Here is a 21,109-nt window from a genome sequence, read left to right as displayed (position 1 = left end):
AAAGAGGACACCAACGTTGGCTGGGGTTCATCAGCTGCACTCTCTCTAGAGATATAAACATATAAACCATATTTCACAATGGTAAGCAAAGCATCGATGGGTGTTTGTCTCAATAAATTTAAACATGTAGCAGTTTCAGACTCAATTTGTTCCTTTCCAACCTTTCTGCACGCACATGGAAAACTAAAGAGCTGCCAAAGGACACGAGGGGCAGGATTGTAGCCCTGTACAAAGCTGGAATGAGCTACAAGACCATAACCAAGAAGCTTGGTGAGAAGGTAACAACTGTTGGTCTGATTATTTAGAAATAGAAGATATAATAAATGATCACACTCAGTCTATGCTTCCCGTTGGATCTGCTTAATGGGGTGAGGATGATGAGCAAGGTGATAGATTAGACCAAACTATACTGGAGGGTCTACTGCTCAGCAAAGGACATGTACAGGTCTGTCATAAGTTTGCTAGTGAACATCTAAATGATTCAGAGAAGGTTTGGGAGAAAGTGCTGTGGTCAGATAAAACCAAAATCAAGGTCTTTGGCATCAACTAGACTCTCTGCGTTTGGAGGAAGAGAAATGCTGAGCATGACCCAAAGAACAGCATCCCCACAGTCACAGTTTGTGATATTCCTCTAACACTTGTGCTGATACATAAACTGATGTTACCTAAAACAGAATGCCAAGTAGAGCTGGCTAAAATTTTATCTTTGCTGTGAAACAGCTGACAAGAATCTGAAGCCGTGGTCATGTATTGAGACATTCAAATACTGACTGGAATACTTGTGTTATTTGTCGCTGCAATGGATGCAAACTGCATTTCGTTGCCCTGTACCTGTGCATGTGCAATGACAATAAAGTTGAATTCTATTCTATTCTAATTTTATTCTAAGGTTAGAGGCCTAATTAAAAGCAAACTTTGGAGAAGCACCAACAGAAGGCTGGGCTTTCCATGGCTATATGCGCCCGCTGCTCTCCTGCTGAGACATCTCCAGGTCAATTAAGAAAACCCATACAAATGCAGGCCTGATTCGACTCAGCTGGTGCTGACAGCAGCTCTTGTGTACACTCACTGCCCTTGAGACTTCTTGTACACGCCACAACACAGCCTGTATGCAAACGAATATTCCATAGGCAGCCTGGGAGCTTCAGGTCTCGTCATATTTGTTCTTATAACAGAGTCAGACAGTAAAAGTAAAACTACTTGTTATCCTGTTAGTTTATCAGCCTGTGGGTATAATTCCAAATAGTAGGATGATGTTTCTCTTGATTTACTTGGTTTACACTCCAAACATCAGCTGTACATAAAAGTAGGGATTTTTAGGGAAGGGGGGACTTTATGGAGGTATTTTATGAAGTTGTTTCCACTGCTGTGATCCTGCCGCTATAAACACACCATAAGACTTTTTGCAATTTGGAGGACCAAGACCAAGAAATTTAACCTTCACAATCTGCAGTAAATGTTTTTAATCTGTGCAGAAACAGAACAGCTTCAGCTATAACAATGGGGAATACGCACAAGAATATTGGAAATGCTGCATTTATGCTTGACCTCAAAACATAAAAGTGCACTGAATAATTTGGTTTGTTTGGTGTTATTATTAAAACAGTGTAAACACCTCAATGTAAATTTGGATTTATGAATGTCTTTATTATTTATTTGTTTATTTTTAGTTTGTTTACTTAGCTGGGGTAATAAACAATATATATACTTTAGGCCAGCGGCCCCCAACACGCGGGCCAGGGACCGGTACCGGTCAGTGAGTCGTTTAGTACTGGGACACGAGAGTCGAGGCTCGGGTGTGAAATTTTTGGTTTTTATGGTTTTTATTGCTTTTGAGCGTTATTTTTTTTAAATCATTTTTATCTTTAATTTAGTTTCCCTGGGTCTTTTCCCATGTGTTATGAATAAATCTTTTTTTTTTTTTTTTGTAACGGTACTGGTTTTATTTTGTTGTATTTATCCACCACTCCATGTCTACAACCGGTCCGTGGTGCAAAAAAGGTTGGGGACCGCAGCTTTAGGCCCATCAATCATGGCTGTCCCATCACAAATATAATTTTCAAAAGGAATGTAATGGTGTTGTAAAAGTGCATATGGTGGTTAATAAAATGGTTAATAAAGATTTTGATTACCTGGTGAACTCTCTGCTGACAGTGGTGTCAGAATCTAATTTGTGTTCAAAGCTGACAAGATGGGCTGTGGGAACCAGAGGACTCCCACTGGTAACCGGCTGACCTGCAGCAGTGGAGATGTTGCTGAGACATGGCATCATTGAAGTATTACTCATTATAGTCACAAAGAAGCAGAGAGGTTGCTAGACAAGACACAAGGGAACAGTGATGAGCGAGACAGCAGTAGACTCAGTGGTGGTGGGCATTACCGAGAGACGCAGTGAGACAGTTACAATAATGTTAAGCACAAACACGAGCATATTAAAACACAATGATGTGCAGAAGTGAACCATTATTCTGTATTCTTCTCCCCAAACTATTTACTGAGTGTTCCTTTTACAAGGTGTGATGTTTTTCAAATGCCCCTCTCTATTAAAATGCTTCTCCTCATCACCATTTTGAAATTCATTTGTGTGAGTGTGGGTGTGTGTGTGTGATGAGTACTGACAGCAATGACAGTGGGCCCTAACACGATAATAGCTTTCTGTATAAGCAGGGGAGTAACCATCTGCAAGCTTCAGCTTTTTCGAAACATTTGCTGCTTAAGATGCAGAAAGCCTTTGTCTTTAGGAAGGTCAGCACTCTCTGCCTCTCCCATCTCTCTCTTAGCTAACTAATATGACTGTTCTCAGTGTTTGGTGATATAAAAAAAACTAGGATTGTAGGTGTTAGGAATGAATCAAGGCCAGTGACGGTGAATGGAGGTGAAAAGTGAAATAAAGGGGGAAAAAAAATCAAGGTCACAACTTAGGAGAGCGGAAGATTGCAAATCGCTAAAGAAGGACAAAAAGAGAGAGACAGAGAGAGAGAGAGAGATAATGTCTAAAGCTTGGTGTTCAGTGCAGTCTTTTCACATCATGGATGCAGGGATATATGTTCACAGATGATGTCCCATCATTGGCTGCTAGTGGGAACACTGACCTGGAAAACATGATCAGTCTGACCAGGCTTTAACTCCCAGCTGAGTACTCTGAATGATGCAAGTGTATGCACGCATGTTTTCTGTGTTTTCTTTCTTTTCTTTTCTTTTTTTAAAAAAAATATATAGTTCTACTGCAAGGCTTGTTTTTCCAGATAAAAATCCAACACTCCGTCTTTCCATTAAGTATGAATGTGATTCTTTGTAGCCCCGTGATGGACCAGTTTCTCGCCTCAATGAGCACCTGACAGTAAACATAAAACATATGTTTCTGTCTTTCTCGTGTCTTTCTCTCTCTCCCCCCCCCCCCCCCCCCCCCCCCCGGTTCTCTCTCCAGGCTGTTGCAAGTTTCATGTGAGTTTGTATCACACACAAACTCTGTCCATACCTCTCTAGCAATGGCCTCGCACAGATGGCTGATTATCACAGAAAGAATAGGTTAGAAATGTGGAGAAGGAAGAAAGGGATTGGTGAGTAGAAAAAAAATCATTAGTATGAAAGAGCGGGACTGTGGTTTGCCTCTAGTGATTGCTTGTTTGCCAGTGGCTGCACTCATGCTGCTTTTTTCCCTCCATTTTGGTATGTTTTTTATGCCTGTTTGTTCTGTTTTGGTCGTGGAAGCTGAGTACCTCGAGCATTCATCACAAAATGGTGATGAAGATGCCATTACTAAGGAAGTTTACTCAAAAATATAATGAATATACCTCACATTTTAACACCTGAAGTTTATTTTTACTTCTTCTTTTCTCCTTACAATGAAATAATTAGCAATATTTACCTAATATTTGGTGGAAGCACTAAACTAAAGTGTTTTCTTTGTCTCAAACGTTTTTTTTCTCCAGCTTGGAGGAGGTGGCTGGGGAGAGGGAGGTCTGGGCTTCTCTGCTTAGGCTGCTGCCCCCGCGACCCGGCCCCGGATAAGGCGGATGAAGATGGATGGACAGTTTTTTCTTATGACTTGAAAAATGTGAATTATTTTGTCTGGTTGTTACAAGAGTTTTTATATTCTCCACACAGAAATAATGGAGACTGAAAAAAATTAGAAAGTCCACCTTTTCCACAAGACTTAATTAAAGTTTTGACACTTTATATTCATGATTTTAAAAAAAAAGCCATCGGAATCAAATTGAAGTTAAAAGGAACATTTTACAACTAAAGACCTTTGAAATAAGTTCCATTCATTAAATTGAGAGATTCCACAATCAGATTCTTGTCCACACATGAATATACACAGATGGAACTGTCAGTGAAGATGGATTGGAGGAAACAGTCTCCCAGGAAAGGGGGACTGAACATTATACTGTATGATCAGGACTATGAGACAGTTGACGAACATTCGAGAAATGAGGATGGGGACACTGCTTAGAAACAGAGGCTTGTCAAAAACTTTGATAAATCTTTTACTTTTGAACTGTTAACTCTCATATGATATAGATCGATCACTCGATGTTTAAGGCCTTGCTGAGATAGTAGGCATCAGTAAATTTTACACAGAATGGAGCCTTTTTTAGATCCTGAGATGAAATAGTACTGTTAAAAGCAAGCAATCAATATAAGGAGGTACTATATTAAGTACACCTGTTAAACTGCTCATTAATACAAATAATGTTGCAGCAACGCAGTGATGATCAAGAAAACCTGCCAAAGTTCAAACTGAGCATAAGAAAGAAGAAGAAAGGTGATTTAAGTGACTTTGAGTATTTCAGAAAATGCAGATCCACTGGGATTTTCCAGCACAACCAGGAAGGTGACAGTCACTGAAATAAGTTATGCATAATAGCATTCCCAACAGAAAACCGAGGCTTCAATTCTAGACTGAAGGACAACAGAAAATTGCAAAAATAAATTGGTGTGATGAGTCTTTTGTTGTGACACTCAGATGGGAGGGTCACAGTTTGCTGTAAATAACCTGAAAGCATAGATCCATCCTGCATTATATTAACAGTTCACACCACCACCGCTGATGGTGGTGTTATGGTGTGGGGTCTATTTTGTTAGCCGGCTTTGGGCCTTACAGAGCATTGCGTGATCACCACAGCTTACTTGAATGTTTTTGCTGACCATGCCTATCCCTTTATAGCCACAGTGTACCCCTCTTCTGGCTGCTTCCAGCAGAATAACATGTCATGCACAAAGGTCATATCAAACTGTTTTTTAAAATATGACAATGAGGTATGAGAGTAGCTTTGGGATATGATGGAATGGGACATTCATATCTTGGCTGTGGAGCCAGCAATTCCACATCAACCATCTGATGCTGTCATGTCAACGCGAACCACAATCTCTTAGGAATGTTTTCAGCACCCTATTGAGACTAAGCCATGAAGAATTAAGGCAGTTTGGAAGTAAAAAGGTATTTTCACATCTTTTTTAAGATTTCTTTTACACAAGGATTGCTTTCACCTGCTGGTTGGTTCCGTTTGATTAGGGTTTGGTAAACATGTAATAAAATTTACCCATTTGCAACATTTAGCCTGTACATTGAACTAGTCCTAAACAATGGTGATTGTGGCCTGTAGAAGTTATGTCTGATAAAGAAGGAATATGCAGAAGGAAAAACTTGAAAGCAGGAGTAGATCAAAACACTAGCTAAATTAAGAAATGGAAAAAACAACTAAACAATGCAAGATTTGTAAAAGGCCAGTAATCCATTTATATTTGAGAAACCCTTCAAACACTATTGGTAACATTTAATAAAGACAGTTCATTTGTTGATGTGTCATCCTATTGGACAAATTAAATACGAGTCCTTAAGAGCTTTGCCATTTTTGGATTGGGGAAATAAAATAGAAATCGAATTTGTGCCTAAACAATGTGCATCCATCTCTTCTGTCTCAGTCATGTAGGAAAAACACATCATGAGCTTCAGCCATCATTTTCTGCTTCTCGTCTTCCTGTCAATTTCATTTCCACGTATACACTGTCTGTTATGCTCTATTCTTGAATGCCTTCATGTTGGGACATGCTTCAGACCCTATTATGCTAGCTTTGTTTGTTGTGATATACACTCTACGTCTGTAGCGATCTTTGCTTTTTATGAAGGGAGGATGCAGGCGTTCTTCTGAGAGTTTGTGCATGTTTGTTTGTATGTGTATATTTGTGGGAGTGTGTCTGCGCGTGTGTGTTTGTGTGGCGTTAGCTCTCGAGAGCTAAAAGATGATGCTGATTGGCGATAACCAGGGTGAATGACTAATTAGAGCTGGTGGCAGGCAGAGAGGCTGCCTCTGCCACTTCACAGTGAATGGTCCTTTGATGCTGAATCCAAGCCCTGTGTTCAAATAACACACAACACACTCAGAGACACACAGACATTCATGTAAATGAAGATAAAGAGTGAGGCACTTTCAGCCATACACACTGGCCCGTAATTATACACATGTACAAGAACTGGCACACTTTTATCAAGCCTATTGAATTACCATGGCCTGCTTAGTCTCAGTAGAGACCTATTCTACTCTGTTTGGTGCAAATTCCTTCAGTTATCTACACAAACACACACTGCTATCTACACTGTGGTCCATTAACACTTATTTATCATCTTTTACTCTGATTCCTACTTCATAAGGTGGATCCATGGAGATTTATTACTTCTAAATCAAGCAAGCTGTCAAGCTTGGACCCCAAAGATCCTCTTAGTTTGGTCTGATTTTCTAAATGAATGCAGAGATTTATGTTGTGTAGTGTTCACAATTATATGACTGCTTCTTTGACCGTCCACCACATGTATGTAATCACTTTCCTCTCAGATTCATTAAAGAGAGATGACAGCATATTCGCCAAAACAAATAATGATTAATTAAATGTATGTTCATGAGTTTTGCCTCATTTGACATTAAAGGAGTGTTTCATGCCAATTATTTGAGCATGTTTGTGGCCCCTAATAAAGAATACACGCACAGTTCTCTGATATGTTTAGAACAAAGAGATCCAAATAAAAGCCGTGCACTATCATGCACACTACCTCAAATATTGTCTTAAAGGTATGGTGCGTACTGTTTTACATTAACAAATTAGCACAGTGGGGAATTACTGCTTATTAATATAAACAATGGGATTTTAATAATACATGATAAAAGCATACACATGAAACTGCAGTGTGGATTCTTAACATCTGAAAAGCGAATAGTTAGCAGCAATAGGATACAAGTAAAGGATACCCTGATCACACTGTATCTCTTTGGGTTTTTTTTTTTCTTTTCTCAGCCATGCCACGCTGAACACACCCAACCTAGAAACACACACAAACACACACACACAGTCCTGAAAAAAGCCAGCTGTTACACTGCTGCTCTATCTGCTGTTCTACTTTAAGATCAGCACATAATGTATAGCTCACAGTGCCTCCAATAGGCTGCAGTGAGTAATGCATCTAAGTCTGACAAGGCCAGCTGCTGCAGCAACAGCAGGAGCAGCACTCGTGACTTCTCCGCTGTGAGATGACGCAATGTATGGCATGCATGAGAACTCCTCACAATAATGATGTATAAAAGACAGAAACAGAAATACGTATAAGAGATGGTAAGGAAGGAAGGATGGATGGATAGAAACTTTGTCTGCATCTACGTAGCAAGATTGCCTACACACATACTTGCACACAAACTGTGATGGAGGAATGAAATTACCCTCCACAGACTGCTTTCCAATCATCTTTCATCATCTTGGCCTTCATTCGTTCATCCATTCATGAGAGGAGGTGTGTTTTTTTGTGTTTGTGTGTGTGTGTTTGTGTGTGTGTGCGCACGCACACATGCGTGTCTGTTAATGTGATATGACTTGGCTGAGCTGGCTCTCCACAATGCAATCCAACAGCCATGATCTGTGGCATCCATCAAACCACGCACACACACATGCATGCATGTTAACGCACACGCTCTCACAGATTTGGAGTACTTGCCATCTTGATCTGAACGCAATCCAGGAGAGGTTGCCAGAAGGAAAGGTCGAACTGCAATCACTCATAAGAAACAAATGCACACTCACACACAATCACACAGACATGCACCTGCTCCACAGAATATATTAGAAACATAACTATGAATACTAGCATGCGGGACAAAATACATTTATATAGAATAATAATGAAAAATTTGACCATTTCTCTACACTTGATGCACTTCTGGTGAATTCAAAGTGCTATATAGTGAATATATAGTACTTTATATCGCACAGTGAAGCAGTCTATCTTTTGTGCAAACTTAAGTGGGTTAAAGTTAAACTAAGCTAACAGCTAACTAAGCTTTCTATAGCTCTGTAAACTTTACAATATAAGAGTGGTATGTTATCACTGAGCACAGGAACACATTTTTAATTATAGCTCTTTTTTAAGATTAACCTTTTTGATTTGTAGATCTACCCAACTGCCACACGACAAACACCCACCTGTCCTCACTGCAGTAGCAGACAACACATTCCACTTTCCAGATTTCATCCTACTGAATCTACAACTAAAAAAAGCAAACAGTGAAGACAAAACAGGTAAAATTATATCTTTAAATCTAGTCCAAAAACCTTTCCAGCTTTCCTGTGTTCAACACCGTCAACCATCTAAAAGTAAAATGCAACAAAACCTATTTTAACTAAAGAGAGAGCAAACTGCAAAGGGGGAGACATGCGACTAACCTACAGAGAGTACAATAAAGGCTAAAAGAATATATTGTTCAGAGACAGATGGCAAATGCGGAGGCACAGCAGCGAAGATGGATGTGTTGAATGTATGACAGAGATGGTTTGCGTTACTCTGTGTAAATGTGCGTGTGTGTTCATGTAAGTGTGGTTGCGACTGTTCGCTGAGTCCTCTTATTTGAGAGTGATTAGTCAAAGCCCTGAGTTTGACACAATGAGATCAACCCGGCTGAGGAGAAGGCATACATTACTGTTCTAGGCCATCAGAAACACACACACAAACACACACATGCACACACTATGGGACACAGACATACAGAGAGATCCAACAGCGGTGTCCGAGCACAAAAGGTTATGGAATTTTGCATACAGGAATGCACTGAAAACTGACCTGAAACATAGTTTTCATTTATTTTTTATGGTTGCACGAATCGATTCATACATTTTCATTAATCATGTTTGTTACCTCTCTGCAACCCTCTTATTTTAACTTTTTCTCCATGCTTTTATCTGCTTATTTTCTCCATTTCATCTCAACCTCTACCCCCTCTCCCTAATCCAGAGATTCACTCCTGTGCACCTCTTTGTTTTCTTTTTGTCATTTTCCTGCAGAAACTGCCTCCTCCAATCTCTTGTCATTTGCTTGTTTTCATCCGGGAGCAACATATACCCTCTCCATCCATCCTTTTTCTATTTCTTCTCATCCCCTTTCCAAACCCCAGTCACCCAACCCCCTTATCTTCCTCCTCCTTTTCTTGTCCAGTGGTTTTCCAAGTAAGTTTACCTAACTGCCTGCCTCTCTGTATTATTCTGAGGGATGAAGTGAGAAATCTCTGCCTGTTTCTATTTGCCATTCTTTTTCTGTTCTGTTTGTCTGCTCCCTCTCTGCTTTCTCTCTCTGCCTGTCTCTCACTCGCTCTTTTCTCTTATGTAAAGGTCACCATAGTGTTTTAAGTTCAAATTAAGTTCAGACCCTGCAGCAGTAAGTGTGCGCGTGGTGTTAAATTTTGTGAGGGCATGTTTGTTTTTTTGTTTTTTGATGGACTACAGTCTACATTAATAATTTTAGCTTCATAATGTCTAGCATTTGTTCAGTCCTATTTGTAACTTAGTATTCATGTTCTCAACCATCATAGCTCTAACTTGTGTTTATAAAAGTGTGTGTGTGTGTGTGTGTGTGTGTGTGTGTGTGTGTGTGTGTGTGTGTGTGTGTGTGTGTGTGTGTGTGTGTGTGTGTGTGTGTGCGTGTGCGTGCGTGCGTGCGTGAATCTTTTAAAAAGGACTTTTCCAAACCTTTCTTCTTGGTGATAAATGTCTCCTCTCTCACCATGAAGACTAAAAGAAGACAGGTACCACAACAATACAGCATTGTGCAAATCTTTCATGCAAAGGAGGGTCAACGATATCAGTAATGTCATCATTAAAACATGATTTAACTACAAAAAAAAGAAAAAGAAAAGAATATACTGAAATTGCTCAGAAATGCACACTCAAAACAGGGAATCGTTTCAGAAAGCTGTATGTATATGATGCATTTGTGCATATGTATGTATGCCTCACAGCCACATGAGGATGTATGGAATTTAGCTGCCTCACAGCCTAAGTAGGACACTCAAAATAGCCCCTCAAGTCTTGTCATGCAAGTGTTTGTCAGGTTTAGGTTTGTAAATGTGGGAGCATGGTGCAGTGCATAAAATAGGTTATGAATGTAACTATGGATCTGTGACACCAAATACTTATCTTTACAGCCTAAATAGGCTGAAAGAATTTATTCTGCCTTCTTGAGACTTTACAGTCCAGCTAATCTGGTTATGTGAACCCATACTCCTGGAAAGAACTGGGACTCTCAATTTAGCATAAGCATAACTAAAGGTACCAACCAACTTGGCATCCAAACCCGCTTCCTTGTGCCTGTGGGTCTGCCACAGGCACGAGGAAGTGGGTTTGGATGCCAAGTCTTCCCATCTAAATGTGTCGAAAGAACCACCTGGGATGGTAGTTGCCATGGGTGACCCTGAATGAGCTGAATTAAGTCTCCAAACCACAGTCTTGCTAACTAGTGTGAAGTGAGCAGCAGAACTGTGCAATCACCCTCTCTGATCCTCTGTAGAACTTGAGGAATTAGAAAAAGAGTACAAAAGTATATGACAAGCTTGTTAGCCATTTGTGTAACAGGCCTTAACTGATCCTCTGACCCATGATGGAGTACCATACCAGGCGAGTGGCTGTCTCCATGGTCAACATCAAGCTGGGCTTGGACTTCTGAGGTTGTGGCTGAAATCTACTTGGAGCCACTCTTCCAGTGTCAGAGTTACGGCTCCTAAAGCTCCTATTACCACTGAGACCACTTGGAATTTACCATACACATATGCATCAGCTGTTCCCTCAGTCTCTGGTCCTTCTCTGTTTTCTTGTTCTTCTTCCTGATGTTGCTGTTTGCTGTAACCGCCACATCTGTCATAATTGTGGGCTTCTGCTCTTTGTCAACCACTACTGTATTTGGTAGGTTGGCAAGCAGGTGCCCATCTTTCTGGAACTCGAAATCCCACAGGACCTTTGGCCTGTTGTTCTGAACTACCTTCAGTGGTGTCTCCCATCAGGAATTGGGACGTTCTAATCCCCATGTGGCACAGATTTTCCTGCATACTACTATAGCCACTTGGTTGTCCCTTTCAGTGTATGTAGTCCCAACTTGCATCTTACGTCCTGCTGTGGTAGATAGTCTCTAGGGCGCTTGTCCTCTCGGCTGTGCTAGCTTGTTGGATCTTGTGCTTAGGGTATGTTCTTATTGCATTTTAAAGATGCTGTGGACACCCAATATTATACCTCTCTCCTGACGACATCCTCTGACACCCCCCAAATAAAAAATAAAAAATACTCATTGCTACTGCTCAAGACCACTTTAAAAATTACAAGTCTTGGGGACATGTGAATCCATCTGTCTTTGTCTCTTCAAATCACATCAAAATTCAAATCACCTTTCTTTAGCTACTTAAACCTAGCGAATCTCATGCAGTTTCCTTTGTCAAAAAGTATTAGTATGCCATTAGAGTTGGTCTACTTGTAGTGGCATCCCAGCAGGACAAGAAGCTTGGCTGCTGTACTCAGTCTGCCCCCAACAAATCACACTGATTTATGTCCTCCATTGCGTGCAGGACAACTTCAATACAGCCTCTCTCTCTCTCTCTCTCTGTGTAGGTGTATGTGTGCGTGTGTGTGCTTTCGAGAATGTGTTGGTCTGTATCAGATGGTATGTCGAAGTTTTTAGTTCAGTCATTCAGTCAGTGAATGCTTCTAAAACAGTGAGAGTGGAATAGAAAATAAAGGAAAAGTTTTGCGCACTGTGTGAAATTAAGTGTGCGATTCCACCTGTGTGTTTGTGTAAGAGTGAAATTAGTTATGCAGAATAAATGCAATGTATTTGAGTTCATAGAGTAGGCATGACCGAGCAACTACATCAACCACACTGCTTAACTAACTGCCTTGAATTCCACACTCTCTGTTACTGTCACACAGCTGTGTGTGTAGGTGACTGTTGTGTTTTGGGTGTTCTTTTATTTTCTTTTTTCTCTGTGTGTGTTGACATTTTACTTTTGCTGACAACTCATGGTTTTGTGTGAACTGTCAGTTGTTATCTCCCTCAATGACGCAATGAAGAAAAAAAAATCTTTAAAAAGTTAAACAGAGGGTAACGTTGGGGACTGCTAGGGCAGAAAAAATACAACCTCTTAAAAACTAAAGAAAAACTTTAAACGGTTTGACCACTCTGATTTTCCAGCTGTGTTGATGTGTGCTCTGTGAGCTATGATAAAACCATGAAAACCCTGTGACATATGCAGAGGCAGTGACATGAGGCAGGGCACTTCTGGTTTGATGAGGGCTCTGCTGCATTTTACTCAAGTATAAAAATGAGTTACCACAGTTGTGTGAAAGCCTCATTGGGCACTTTTATTCACGCTCATGCACAATTTTCAGTTTAAATTTGCTTGTAAAGTAACTCGTAGCGGATTCATTAATCTCATATTATAATTGCATAATTTATTTGCTACAAATTCAACATTTTTTATTAGTGCTGTCAGCGTTAATCTTGTTAAAATGACGTGAACGTCATAACTGCACTAACGCGGCAAATCTCTATTAACGAGTTACTGCAGATCGCCTCGTGCATGGGGCTGCATGGTGTCAACGCGTTAGCGCAGTTAGCTCATTAACGCATTGATGCCGTGCAGTTATGACGTTAACGTCATTTTAACGAGACTAATGCTGACAGCACTATTTTCTATATTTTCTTCAGTATAGTCAGACTCATTCCATGTATTTAAGGGTTGCAGGATCTTAATTTTTTCGTAGTTTGGATATAATATTGTAAAAGAAAAAATTGTGAACCACTAAAATTAAAAGCTCATATTCAAGTAGTAGCTGGAGAGCTTTCCAGTATAAACTAATTTTCAATCACCCTGAAATGAATAAAAACATCCTTTCTAAGCCTTTAGAGAAAAACACGAGTGTGGTAGATTTCTGTCACTGAACTTTAAATTTGTACTTTGAAAATGTGGATTGAAAGAACCCAAATCCATTAACAAACATGTAAGCACCAGCAATACCAACAGGGGGGACTGCAAAGCAGACAGTGAACAAATTATGAAATGTCAACTTGCTCACTGTACGACACAATGAAAACTGGGCTGTTTATGAAAGCACAAACAACCCAGTACGGCAATAGATTAAAATCATACACACGCATGAATAGAGGAAGTACATTAAAGGCATGAAACAGGAAATGGAATGCATGATTAAGATGTCAGTAAGTGCTCTCAGGCATAAACTCATAGTTATGTACTGTATATGTGTGTGTATGTGTCACACACATAGGGTTCTGTGATTAATGTATGTAGTGTAGTGTGAGCGGTCAGGTGCCAACTCTACTCACCCTGATGAGAGTAGGAAGCTCAGACAAGCAAGGAGGCCTAAAAGCTCTGAGAGTTTGGTAGTACATGGAGTATTTATGTGAACTATTTTTGCACTATTTTTAAAACCCTGTTTTCTTACTGTAAGATAAATTTATATCTTTTTAATCATATTTTTCTTAGTGTGGTGTTGAAGTATCCTGCACTAATTTAATTTCTACATATAAAACACTGATGATAATGTTCTTGCTTCCTCCTACTACCTGGTGTTTGTGTGTTAAACCTTTGTCAGCTTTAGAGTCTTGTCTAAATTGTCTCGTCTGAGCCAGGTGTCCCTTGTGTCCAAGAGTACAATAATTTCATTGTATGTAAAATGCACATAGCGAGAAATGTACACTTGAAAGCTAAATTCTTCTATTTTTTTCTTTCTCCTCTATTTCAGCCAGCGTATTCCTTTTCCTTTCCTTCACTCATTGGCATGGCTGCATAGATTGGGAGGGTGCACATAAACACTTTTTGATATTGCTATGGGAATGCATGGACATGCAAGGGACACCTGGTGGCAGTAATCACCACATTTTGCTCTAATTTGCCAAAAAGAATACAAAAGAAGAAGAGTACAAGTCAGTTTTTAGCTAATGTCAGCCTCATGGTGCTAATGACGAGCCAAGTAAATAGGTTGCCAGCTTCAGCATGCTAGTCACCATCCCCTGAATGCTAGCATCCCGCCAAGTCAGCCAAGCTCATCCACAGGGTAATCAGCTTCTCATTTCCCACCGCTGGCCTGTCAGCCACCAGTGCCAGCTTCTCATTGGTTAAATCAGTAGCTGGCTTCAGAAAGGATATAGCCTTCTGCAACTTCTCAGTATCCTGTTTGTCTGTGATACTGCACCACAACTTGTAAGTTTCAGAATATTATTATTTAGCTATTAGAATTGAGCTTTTCTGTGTATCTACTGGTTTATTATTCAGTACAGGTTTATAACTAAATGTTATTCAGAAACAATGAAACTGAAAAATAGATACTCAAATGTAAAATATTTCATTTGAACAAGCTGGGCAAAATATATGTAACTGTTGAATTTCTTCTAATCCTATAGTTTAGTGGAGAAAAATGTTAAGGGGATAAAGCAACAAGAACAACAAAAGCCAACCCTGGTTATGCTAAGCTGAAGAACCAACATAAAGTTGCAGTGCTATTTTTTTTAATATATATATTAGGATTTACATAGCATATGAGCTTGAGCCGAAGTCTACATCAGACAATTTGAAAGCTGAGAAAAGGAGCTGACTTCTTAAAATTCTAAACATGAAGCTGATGTAGGCCATGGGTTTCATGTTCTGCTCAAAGAGATGAAAGTGTAGTGGATGCATAGCTGCAAACTAGTGTAGCATCACAATTTCCTAATGCATAGCTATGATTTTAAATCCTTCACTTATTTGCCCAACACCACAAATCCCAAATATATTTTTGTTTAATAGCTAAGAACAAAGAGAAAACTACTGATATTGGATTTGAATTATTGAATTATGAGTTATCTGTTGTGATTTTAAAGGAAAATCAGCTGTGAGTACATCCACAATAAAACGCCGTGTCAAAAGGAAGCTGAAAGAGAACTGTTCAGTTTTAACTGTTGTGCTGAATTGGAAGCTGATCCCAGCCTCAGTCTGAGAGTTTTCTCTTTACCCATCCATCTCCATCCACTAATACCAGTTCAGATGTTCATTTTGCCTGCAGTCATTCAAACTTTTAATAATGTGAAGCAGTGGATTTAGTGTCTGTCACTGCAAGCAGTAAATTTTTAATCTGAGCACCAGTAAAGTGGAGGCTTAGAATGGAGAGGTACCCTGTGTGTTTGTAAATGTGTAGGCAGAAGCGGCAGAATTCGCTTCTTTAATCAACTGTGTTGACCTCAGTTCAGTCACACTGACAAAACCCATTAGCCAACACATGAACAGCCACACAAACGCACTCAGATTCTGGATCTACACAAACTAATATGCACTCAAAGACATACAAACAAGGATACCGTGCACAGAGAGACACAAGCCTTCAGTAGACACACTCTCACCCACACCCGCTCCGTGATTAAAGACATAACACTGGAGTCAGCAGAATCACTCTTTGGACACAAGAGGGGTGACTCAGTAAGCCAAATACCACATATGCACTCACACGTATATTAAGGGGGAAGTTGAGTCACGAAAAAAAAGAAAGAAAAGAAAAAGAGAAAAGACAGGAGCCCCTGAAGTAAAACTTAGGAAAATGCGAAGTGATTATGAAATGTGATTTAGGATACTTAAAGATTCCCCTTGTTCTTATGGTTTGTTTCAAAAATCATTGTGGCGTGGCCTAAAGTGAAGTTATGATAATGATTACAAGATATTGCACAACATAACAAAGATAGACCTAAAGATTAATCAGTAGAAGCAAAGCGTAAAATGTAACATGTATGCAGTTGTATACCATAGCATATTTGTATATGCAACCCTTAATTGTGCATAGTGCATTCAGACAGGTCTCTTTGTGCTCCTCGCTGGCATTTTGCTGGTATTTCAAGAGGTCATGCATAATCAGCTCAGCCTACTAACCAAATGTGTGTGCTTTTTACTTGTGTGTGCATGGCTGCCCTTAGAAGAAATCGGCATACTTATCCGTGTAATTCCATTGCTTAGTACATGTGTTATAAAAAGATGCAGTCCCGATTCCATAAAAAAATGACTTGAATGAATGTGCCCCCTTAAAAATAACCATTCTCTCTCAAAAGTGAATTATTAGCGTAGTTTAGCCAAGAGGTTTAATTATGGTAAGGGAAAAATTATGTGTTTTCAAAATTTTTATGTTTCTTCTTTCTGAAATTTCGTAGCTAGAGAAATATTTACTTAGGTTAGGATTGCAAAGTTTCATGTGAAAAAAACCACGGGACTTGTGGAGCATGTCCGAAGGGCAAACAACACCGGAGTGCAGATGTTTGGCTATAATAATGCACAGGACCACGTTTGAAACACAAATATCAGCACAAATACCTCAAAACGACTGTCAAGCATTGGGATGGAGGGGCGATAATTTGGGCTTGTTTTGCAGCCACAGCACCTGGGCATCTACAAACCTGTTTCCAGGTGAATAATGATGGTAGGGACTATTCTTATCTTAAGTTCATTAGCCACCATTTGTGATAATATGGGGATACCTTGGAGCACATGACATACAGTGGGGCAAAAAAGTATTTAGTCAGCCACCGATTGTGCAAGTTAACCCACTTAAAATGATGACAGAGGTCAGTAATTTGCACCAGAGGTACACTGCAACTGTGAGAGACAGAATGTGGAAAAAAAATCCATGAATCCACATGGTAGGATTTGTAAAGAATTTATTCGTAAATTAGGGTGGAAAATAAGTATTTGGTCACCTCAAACAAGGAAAATCTCTGGCTCTCACAGACCTGTAACGTCTTCTGTAAGAAGCTTTTCTGTCCCCCACTCGTTACCTGTATGAATGGCACCTGTTTGAACTCATCATCTGTATAAAAGACACCTGTCCACAGCCTCAAACAGTCAGACTCCAAACTCCGCCATGGCCAAGACCAAAGAGCTTTCGAAGGACACCAGGAAAAGTATTGTAGACCTGCACCAGACTGGGAAGAGTGAATCTACAATAGGCAAGCAGCTTGGTGTGAAAAAAATCAACTGTGGGAGCAATCATCAGAAAATGGAAGACATACAAGACCACTGATAATCTCCCACGATCTGGGGCTCCACGCAAGATCTCATCCCGTGGGGTCAAAATGATCATGAGAACGGTGAGCAAAGATCCCAGAACCACACGGGGGGACCTGGTGAATGACCTGCAGAGAGCTGGGACCAAAGTAACAAAGGTCACCATCAGTAACACACTACAACGGCAGGGAATCAAATCCCGCAGTGCCAGACGTGTTCCGCTGCTGAAGCCAGTGCATGTCCAGGCCCGTCTGAAGTTTGCCAGAGAGCACATGGATGATACAGCAGAGGATTGGGAGAATGTCATGTGGTCAGATGAAACCAAAGTAGAACTTTTTGGTATAAACTCAACTCGTCGTGTTTGGAGGAAGAAGAATACTGAGTCGCATCCCAAGAACACCATACCTACTGTGAAGCATGGGGGTGGAAACATCATGCTATGGGGCTGTTTTTCTGCCAAGGGGACAGGACGACTGATCCGTGTTAAGGACAGAATGAATGGGGCCATGTATCGTGAGATTTTGAGCCAAAACCTCCTTCCATCAGTGAGAACTTTGAAGATGAAACGAGGCTGGGTCTTCCAACATGACAATGATCCAAAACACACCGCCCGGGCAACAAAGGAGTGGCTCCGTAAGAAGCATTTGAAAGTCCTGGAGTGGCCTAGCCAGTCTCCAGACCTCAACCCCATAGAAAATCTGTGGCGGGAGTTGAAAGTCCGTGTTGCTCGGCGACAGCCCCAAAACATCACTGCTCTCGAGAAGATCTGCATGGAGGAATGGGCCAAAATACCAGCTACTGTGTGTGCAAACCTGGAAAAGACCTATAGTAAACGTTTGACCTCTGTTATTGCCAACAAAGGTTATGTTACAAAGTATTGAGTTGTATTTTTGTTATTGACCAAATACTTATTTTCCACCCTGATTTACGAATAAATTCTTTACAAATCCTACCATGTGGATTCATGGATTTTTTTTTCACATTCTGTCTCTCACAGTTGAAGTGTACCTCTGGTGCAAATTACTGACCTCTGTCATCATTTTAGGGGGGGGAACTTGCACAATCGGTGGCTGACTAAATACTTTTTTGCCCCACTGTAGGTACCCTGCATTTGAAGCCACCAGAAATGTTAAATTATCCATGGGTTTTTCAGCAATGTATTCTACCATTCTGACAACATGTTCTTCAGGGTATCTTACATCCAACTTCTGCACTTGTGTTACTCCATTGCCTCACATGATACACCACAACACGTATACAGACACATATGCATGTCTCTGTTGTAGTTGATCCCTTATCTTTAATTTTTGGCAGCACGATGCAATGTTTTCTTCCAGTAGGTGCAGTAATAGTACAAGAAGAAGAATGTTAAAGGGTAATTGGTATAAATGTGAAAATTTCACCCTTTTAGCGTAAAATGAGCCTCATGAGGGTAGATTTATCCTAAATTGGGTTTTCAGCACTGTCAGCACTTGACAGTTATAATTTTGTAAAGACTGGCACAGCTGTGTTTAAGATGTCACCGGGCTGATTGCTGCCTTGACTAATAACATATCATCTCTGATCCTTGACAGCTCTTGACTAATCAGTGGCAAAAAAAAATACAGTATGTATGATAAAAGTTAGCAGCTCATCTCTATAAAAAGCTCACCACTAGCAAGTTTTCACCAGCTCCCAACTTGTTACACCCATGACAAATGACTGACAACCAACTACACAACTGCATTTAAAAAGTAACTGCAAACAGTAGATGCCATAATTTATGCAGAACCACTTATGAGACACCCACAGCACCAGCTTTGAACTGGTATAATCCCATTTAGTGAGCTGTACAATGACCAGAAAAAGGAGCTGTCGAGACAATGCAAGATTATTTTTTTTCACATAAACAAAAAGAAGCAACATTTAACATGGCGTTACAGCACATAGGAAACAAAGTTTAACACCTCCCCGACAAACCTCACAGAAGTCTGATGTTTTATTTTATTTGGGATTTTAGAGTTTCTTGTGTCTGTGATTATATGTATTTTAAACAAAGAGCTAATATCATGATAATTGCAGGTTCGGTGCTCTTGGCAGTGTCTTTTTGGTAGCAACATGTGGGAAAAGATTAGAAAACATTCTGTAACAAAATTAAGGATTTCTTATCAATTTTTGATCAATCAACCACTATCTTGAACAGATATTGTCCTTTGTAGTTTGTAGAGATGTAAAAATGACCTAAAGCAATTATATTACATGATTTAGATCCATGTCTTTGTTGTCCTTTTTGTCAGTGACCAAAAAGGTAACAATTAGCGTAGCTTTTAAATCCACAAGGCGACCAGCATTTCTCAAAATGCAGCGGTAATATTATGACGGGGAACATTTTAATGCAAACCAAAGTCTTTCCTTTTAACTAATCAAGTAGCTTTTAGTGCTCAAACCTCACCAGCGAGTGAAACTGTTAGTAAAAAGCATGTGAAAATGAAACATGTCAGCAAGTCAAAACAGAGACAAACAAAATCCCCAGTGGGACACAAATCACTGTCTCCTGGCTAATAAACTTGTTTACTGCATCACCATCACACCACCCTTCAATTTAGGACTTTCTATGCCTTTTGAGATAGGAGTATTCTCTCTATGTAACTCAGTATTGTTCTGGCCCGTGCTTCAAGGCATGAAAGACAATAGCACCTGGTGTGCACCTCTGCTATGCCAGCAGCATCTGACAGAAGTCAACAAAAATGTAAAACAATAAAAGAATCAGGTAGGATGTGTTAAGTTTGTGCTTGTTTTTATGACTTATTGTTGCTTTCTTTGGTAAAATTTTAAATCTTGAAGTTAATGTATCTGTTTCCTGCTACAGTATCTGACACTGTGATCCATGTGGAGCAAAACGAGGTATTGAGCATTGTTAAAGCATGCTAACGACGGCGTTTCGCTCATGTTGTTTTTCTTGATTGTGCTGAGTGTGTGAATATGAGTGTTTGTGTTGCTACTGTATGGACATGTGTGTTTGCGTGTGTGTTGCAGATGGCTTGGGGAACCAGCAGCCAGTGGCAGTGTCACAAAGCATCTAATCAGGGTTAGGGTAGAAAAAGAGAAGGAGAAAAGGAAGAAGAAAAACACACATGTGGAGATGAGTGCAGAGTTCAGGGCATCCTTTTCATGCTGTCATCATGTCTTTGCATTGATTTTCCATGCTTACAAAATGTGACCCTGTATAGACCCTGTGCTCTGTAGCAAAAACAGATAAAGGGATACATTAATACTGAAAGTTTATAGATATAAAAATGTTATCCTCTTTCTTTTTCCAGTTGAAATTCTTGGATTTCTCGACATAACTGTAAACAAGTTACATAAATCATACTACACTTGATGTGAGTGAACAAAAAAATGTTTGTTTTTTTAAAAAAAGGAAGAAAATTATGTTTGTTCTTCATCAAAGTAACATCAGGCTCAGCTTCAAGCCCCTGGCTACAATTTTTGTTTTTGGGAACTGAAGCAGAACGCACGGTGTGTGTGTGTGTGTGTGTGTGTGTGTGTGTGTGTGTGTGTGTGTGTGTGTGTGTGTGTGTGTGTGTGTGTGTGTACGCTGTGCGCACATCAGGCCATGTGATGGTCTGACCAATCAGCTCAACTTTTCAACTTGCGGCAAAACTTTATGTTTATGTCATGGTTGGCCACTGGGAGGAAGGGAGGGAGGGGAGGATGTTAGAAGTTGGAAGAACAACAGAAATGAACGGATGAGACGTGAAAACTGGGGAACGAAGCAAGAGAGACCAACAGTG

Source organism: Rhamphochromis longiceps, linkage group LG4, assembly GCF_057381845.1.
Source record: "Rhamphochromis longiceps isolate RC_006_pf linkage group LG4, R_longiceps_female_GT1.1, whole genome shotgun sequence".
NCBI classification, from domain to species: domain Eukaryota; kingdom Metazoa; phylum Chordata; class Actinopteri; order Cichliformes; family Cichlidae; genus Rhamphochromis; species Rhamphochromis longiceps.
The sequence above is the reverse complement of the archived record's forward strand: the minus strand, read 5'-3'. Positions refer to the sequence as shown.